Consider the following 6,000-nt stretch of genomic DNA (forward strand, 5'->3'; position numbering starts at 1 on the left):
GAATTTTGCACAGAATCATAGCTAACACTTGGTTCAAGAATCATAAAAGAAGGCTGCATACATGGAAGAAGCCTGGAGATAGTAAAAGATATCAGATAGATTATATAATGGTAAGACAGAGATTTAGGAACCAGGTTTTAAATTGTAAGACATTTCCAGGGGCAGATGTGGACTCTGACCACAATCTATTGGTTATGACCTGTAGATTAAAACTGAAGAAACTGCAAAAAGGTGGGAATTTAAGGAGATGGGACATGGATAAACTAAAAGAACCAGAGGTTGTACAGAGTTTCAGGGAGAGCATAAGGGAGCAATTGACAGGAATGGGGGAAAGAGATACAGTAGAAGAAGAATGGGTAGTTTTGAGGGTGAAGTAGTGAAGGCAGTAGAGGATCAAGTAGGTAAAAAGACGAGGGCTAGTAGAAATCCATGGGTAACAGAAGAAATATTGAATTTAATTGATGAAAGGAGAAAATATAAAAATGCAGTAAATGAAGCAGGCAAAAAGGAATACAGCCGTCTCAAAAATGAGATAGACAAGAAGTGCAAAATGGCTAAGCAGGGATGGCTAGAGGACAAATGTAGGGATGTAGAGGCTTATCTTACCAGGGGTAAGATAGATACTGCCTACAGGAAAATTAAAGAGACCTTTGGAGAAAAGAGAACAACTTGTATGAACATCAAGAGCTCAAATGGAAACCCAGTTCTAAGCAAAGAAGGGAAAGCAGAAAGGTGGAAGGAGTATATAGAGGGTCTATACAAGGGCGATGTACTTGACGACAATATTATGGAAATGGAAGAGAATGCAGACGAAGATGAAATGGGAGATATGATAGTGCGTGAAGAGTTTCACAGAGCACTGAAAGACCTGAATCGAAACAAGGCCCCGGGAGCAGACACAATTCCATTAGAACTACTGACGGCCTTGGGAGAGCCAGTCCTGACAAAACTCTACCATCTGGTGACCAAGATATATGAGACAGGCGAAATACTCTCAGACTTCAAGAAGAATATAATAATTCCAATCCCAAAGAAATCAGGTGTTGATAGATGTGAAAATTACCGAACTATCAGTTTAATAAGTCACGGCTGCAAAATACTAACGCGAATTCTTTACAGACGAATGGAATAACTGGTAGAAGCCGACCTCGGCGAAGATCAGTTTGGATTCCGCAGAAATGTTGTAACACGTGAGCAATACTGACCCTACGACTTATCTTAGAAAATGGATTAAGGGAAGGCAAACCTATATTTCTAGCAATTGTAGACTTAGAGAAAGCTTTTGACAATGTTGACTGAGATACTCTCTATCAAATTCTGAAGGTGGCAGGGGTAAAATATAGGGAGCGAAAGGCTATTTACAGTTTGTACAGAAACCAGATGGCAGTCATAAAAGTCGAGGGGCATGAAAGGGAAGCAGTGGTTGTGAAGGGAGTGAGACAGGGTTGTAGTCTCTACCCGATGTTATTCAATCTGTATATTGAGCAAGCAGTAAAGGAAACAAAAGAAAAATTTGGAGTAAGTATTAAAATCCATGGAGAAGAAATAAAAACTTTGAGGTGCGGCCGATGACATCGTAATTCTGTCAGGACAGCAAAGGACTTGGAAGAGCAGTTGAATGGAATGGACAGTGTCTTGAAAGGGGGGTATACGATGAACATCAACAATAGCAAAACGAGGATAATGGAATGTAGTCGAATTAAATCGGGTGATGCAGAGGGAGTTAGATTAGGAAATGATACACTTAAAGTAGTAAAAGAGTTTTGCTATTGGGGGAGCAAAATAACTGATGATGATCGAAGTACAGAGGATATAAAATGTAAACTGGCAATGGCAAGGAAAGCGTTTCTGAAGAAGAGAAATTTGTTAACATCGAGTATAGATTTAAGTGTCAGGAAGTCATTTCTGCAGTATTTGTATGGAGTGTAGCCATGTATGGAAGTGAAACATGGACGATAAATAGTTTGGACAAGAACAGAATAGAAGCTTTTGAAATGTGGTGCTACAGAAGAATGCTGAAGATTAGATGGGTAGATCACATAACTAATGAGGAAGTATTGAATAGAATTGGGGAGAAGAGAAGTTTGTGGCACAACTTGACTAGAAGAAGGGATCAGTTGGTAGGACATGTTTTGAGGCATCAAGGGATCACCAGTTTAGTATTGGAGGGCAGTGTGGAGGGTAAAAATCGTAGAGGGAGACCAAGAGATGACTACACTAAGCAGATTCAGAAGGATGTGGGTTGCAGTGGGTTCTGGGAGATGAAGAAGCTTGCACAGTATAGAGTAGCATGGAGAGCTGCATCAACCAGTCTCAGGACGTAAGACCACCACAACAACAACAACAACAACAACAACAACAACAACGACGACGATGAGCCTCTTTAAAGTATCCAAACGTAACAAATGTTCTTATCTTCAAGCATCTCTATGCTTTGACACCTCTGATTTCATGAATCTTAACACCACTGAAAGGGGTCATTTACATAAATCATAAGCATTATTTTTAGTTTGGTGTTTTTCAAAGTGGTTTGTGACCATAGGTGCAGCAGGTTCACACTCATCATTAAGTTTTTTTTTTGTTTTTGTTTTTTTCCAATTGTAATCCGAATTATTTTACCTTAAGGGGACTTGTTCATGAACAACTATAAAAAAATCAATTTTTTAATTTGCCTTAAAAAATTATCTGTAGTTTTCTTCGTGGTCTTGTGGTAGTGTTCTCGCTTCCCGAGCGCAGGGTCCCGGGTTCGATTCCCGGCGGGGTCAGGGATTTTTCCTGCCTCGAGATGACTGGGCGGTGTTGTGTCATCTTCATCATCATCATCATCATCATTTATCCCAATTACGGTTGGAGGAAGGCAATGGCAAACCACCTCCACTAGGACCTTGCCTATTACGGCGGTGCGGGTCTCCCGCATCGTTCCCCTACGCTCTGTCACGGAGTATGGGACTTCATCATCATCATCATCATCATCTTAAGAAGAAAAAGTTTGTTTCCAGGAAAGTAGACCACAGAAAGTATCAAAATTAGGGAACTTTAAAAGTGGCTGCATGCACCATGATGTCCCCATGGCACACAATTAGCTCTACTAAAAATAAAGTTTTGTTGTATGACTGTTCAAGTCCCCTTAAGTTGGCTTTTACAGTTACTTAGCCTTTGTTCATACAGAGTGTTTAGTCATTGTTTGCTGTTGCTTTGGCACGAATATTTTGTTTACAGCCAAGTAACTGTATGCATGCGTTTCTTATTGAATTATTACGGACAAGCCATAAGACTAAATGAAAATGACCAAAAGGGCAGTATGGGCTACCTTCTTTCATAAATCATCCACAAATGACAACCCGTATCATGCACTCTACCCATCTGGCAGTGATTTATGGTGTGGTTCCCAGGGGGCTGTTATTCAAGGTGAGACCTACAACCATAATCATTCTTTGCCATTTGCTGAGATGAATGTTATAAAACCTATATATAGGGATCTAGTGACACAAGATTAATAGCGAAATGTTTACATGGTGGGACTCAAAATCCAAATGAATGAAAGTTTCAACAATAGCGTATGGGAACAGATGCCAAAAACTCTTCTAGTAGGACTAAATACTTTGAAAACAGGTAGGTGTGCTAGATGCTGTTCTGTGTTTCAATGACAGTGCAGTGTCAAGACTTAATGTTGGGGAACTGATGGGAGTGCCTGGTGGACAAAATATGCATAGAGTTCTAATAGCCATTGACTGAAGGAGACTCTTCAAAGCAGAAAAATCAGTGTTGAAATCCACCAAAGAACCAAGAAGTAGTACTGTGAAAAAGAGAAGGGAGGAAGAACGACACAGGAAACAAAATGAATATGGACCTGGGACGCATTAGTGCCATTCAAGTTTAATAGAAAAAGCAAGTTTTAACTTTAACATGAATTTCCCAAAAGTTAAATAATTTCATGTTCTGGTACACTTTGGCTAAAAACTATTACAGGTAGAGAGCTGAAATTTTGTATAATGTCTTAAAACATGCTTAACTAAAAAGTAAGACTACTGTTTTAACTTAACTTTGATTTTTTTAAAGAAAAACCCTGAATTTATTTTTGGTAATCATACTTCTTTTTTTTTTTTTTTTTTTGTACCACAATTTATGACAGTACCTTCTTCTCAGTAGTCTGCTTTAAAGGTAATATTGGGAAGAACTTACAGGAAAAAAAATAAACCTACTTTCTTTGTATTTTGAGTAATGCTTACCTACAATGTACATAAATAATTAGCAACAAAGAAATACAATTAAAAAATGCAAGAGCTAAAGCTGTAGTTCATACATAAAAATGTTCCCATAAGATGGTAAGCATTATACGTTTCCTCTGGTATTCGTGGACCAGCCCCCTTAACTGAAGTGACACCAAAATGATAGGTAGGCAAGACAATTTACTGACAAATGACTGTGTTTCCAGTGCCTTTTACTCACTACTTATCCCTTGTTAAAATATGGGGAAACTTTTTGTGACAAAGTTTTTCCAGCATATTTGAAGAGACATTGTGCCATGGGCTTTGCTTCCTAAACTGGATTTATGTTATTTCCTTGTTGTTGTTGTTGTTGTTGTTGTGGTCTTCAGTCCTGAGACTGGCTTGATGCAACTCTGTTATTCTGTGCAAAAACATGTGCTAGGATTCCAAGTTATGGAATCATAGCTCTATTAGGTCAGAAAAAATTTATTAAATGTGTTTCCAATCCAAAGAAAGTGGCCCTTGTGGAAACAGCTCTAGTACATACGAATACACTAAGTTACAAATGAAGCTGAGCCTTAGCAGTAGTTTATGCACATCCTCTAGGATCGTCCTGTACAGATTTCAACAAAACGGAAGGGTTATGCTGAAAGCATCTTGCAGATTGCGTCACTTGATGTTGAATGCCTCAACTGCAGTTACAAAAATTTAAGTGCATACCGATTTTACACATTCACTGGCCCAAAATACTAGAGATGTGGATGTACAAGCAAATAAAAAGCAAACTATTTTCTTTTTTATTATTATTACTGACTTTTTAGAAGATTCTGCTTGACATGTAAATTGATAATACATAAAGACAAATATTCCTAGAATCTGGGTAAGAGTATAAGCACTGTTGCACAGTTTTGTTTGCCAATCCTGAAATTTTCTCTCAAAATGTTGAGCAGTATGAAACTATACCTTTAACAGGTTCCATACCTCAAGCGGTAAAAATGAAACATCATAGGATCGCTTTGTTGTCTGTGTGTCTGTCAAAACCCCTTTAATCAGGAACGAGCAAACTTATCAGTTTGAAATTTGTGTCACCTACTAAGGGCTATGTTTTCTTGACAGCATAAAAAACTAACTTCTAAAGCAGTGCAGCCAAAAGATATGATAAAATTTTGGCATCTAAGTCAGAGCAGTCAAAAGACACAGTCGTTTACACCTTTGATAGCCTGCCAGTATCAATATCAAAACTGACAAAAATCGCTGAAATTCTCGATTTGTGAGATGGATGAACTATGTACATAATCAGTTACTGGTAGGTGTTTGTTTTGCGCTGAGTGCAATTTACTTAAAGAGAATTACATCAGTTGCATTTTGCTTTTAATTATTTATGAAGCATCTTCCATGCTTATACTGCAAATTGGATACATACATTTGTATATGTTTGGTTATTTTAGGTTAAAATAGCATTTTGTTTATAAAGTTATTGTAGAAGTTACTTATAGTTTTTATTTACAGATTCTGCCTCTTCCCTCCTTGCTAACAGCAGTTGATGTTGAAAGACTTCAATTCACATATGCAGTTGGCAGTTTTTGCCGTTCTCCAGTATTTTTTGTGCTGCAGTAATTTGCACTTCACTTTGGTAAACAGTTTATCACTCTGCACAGTAACAAGTTTAATGTCTGTTCTTTTGTTCTCGCCCATATTGAAAGTGTTACCAACGTATGAAGCTACCTTCCATTTTGTGTGGGTTAGTGTAAATCAGTGAAATTGTCTTGCGTGTTAGATAGAGATGTGAGAG

The sequence above is a fragment of the Schistocerca gregaria genome, chromosome 1 (assembly GCF_023897955.1).
Source record: "Schistocerca gregaria isolate iqSchGreg1 chromosome 1, iqSchGreg1.2, whole genome shotgun sequence".
NCBI lineage: Eukaryota > Metazoa > Arthropoda > Insecta > Orthoptera > Acrididae > Schistocerca > Schistocerca gregaria.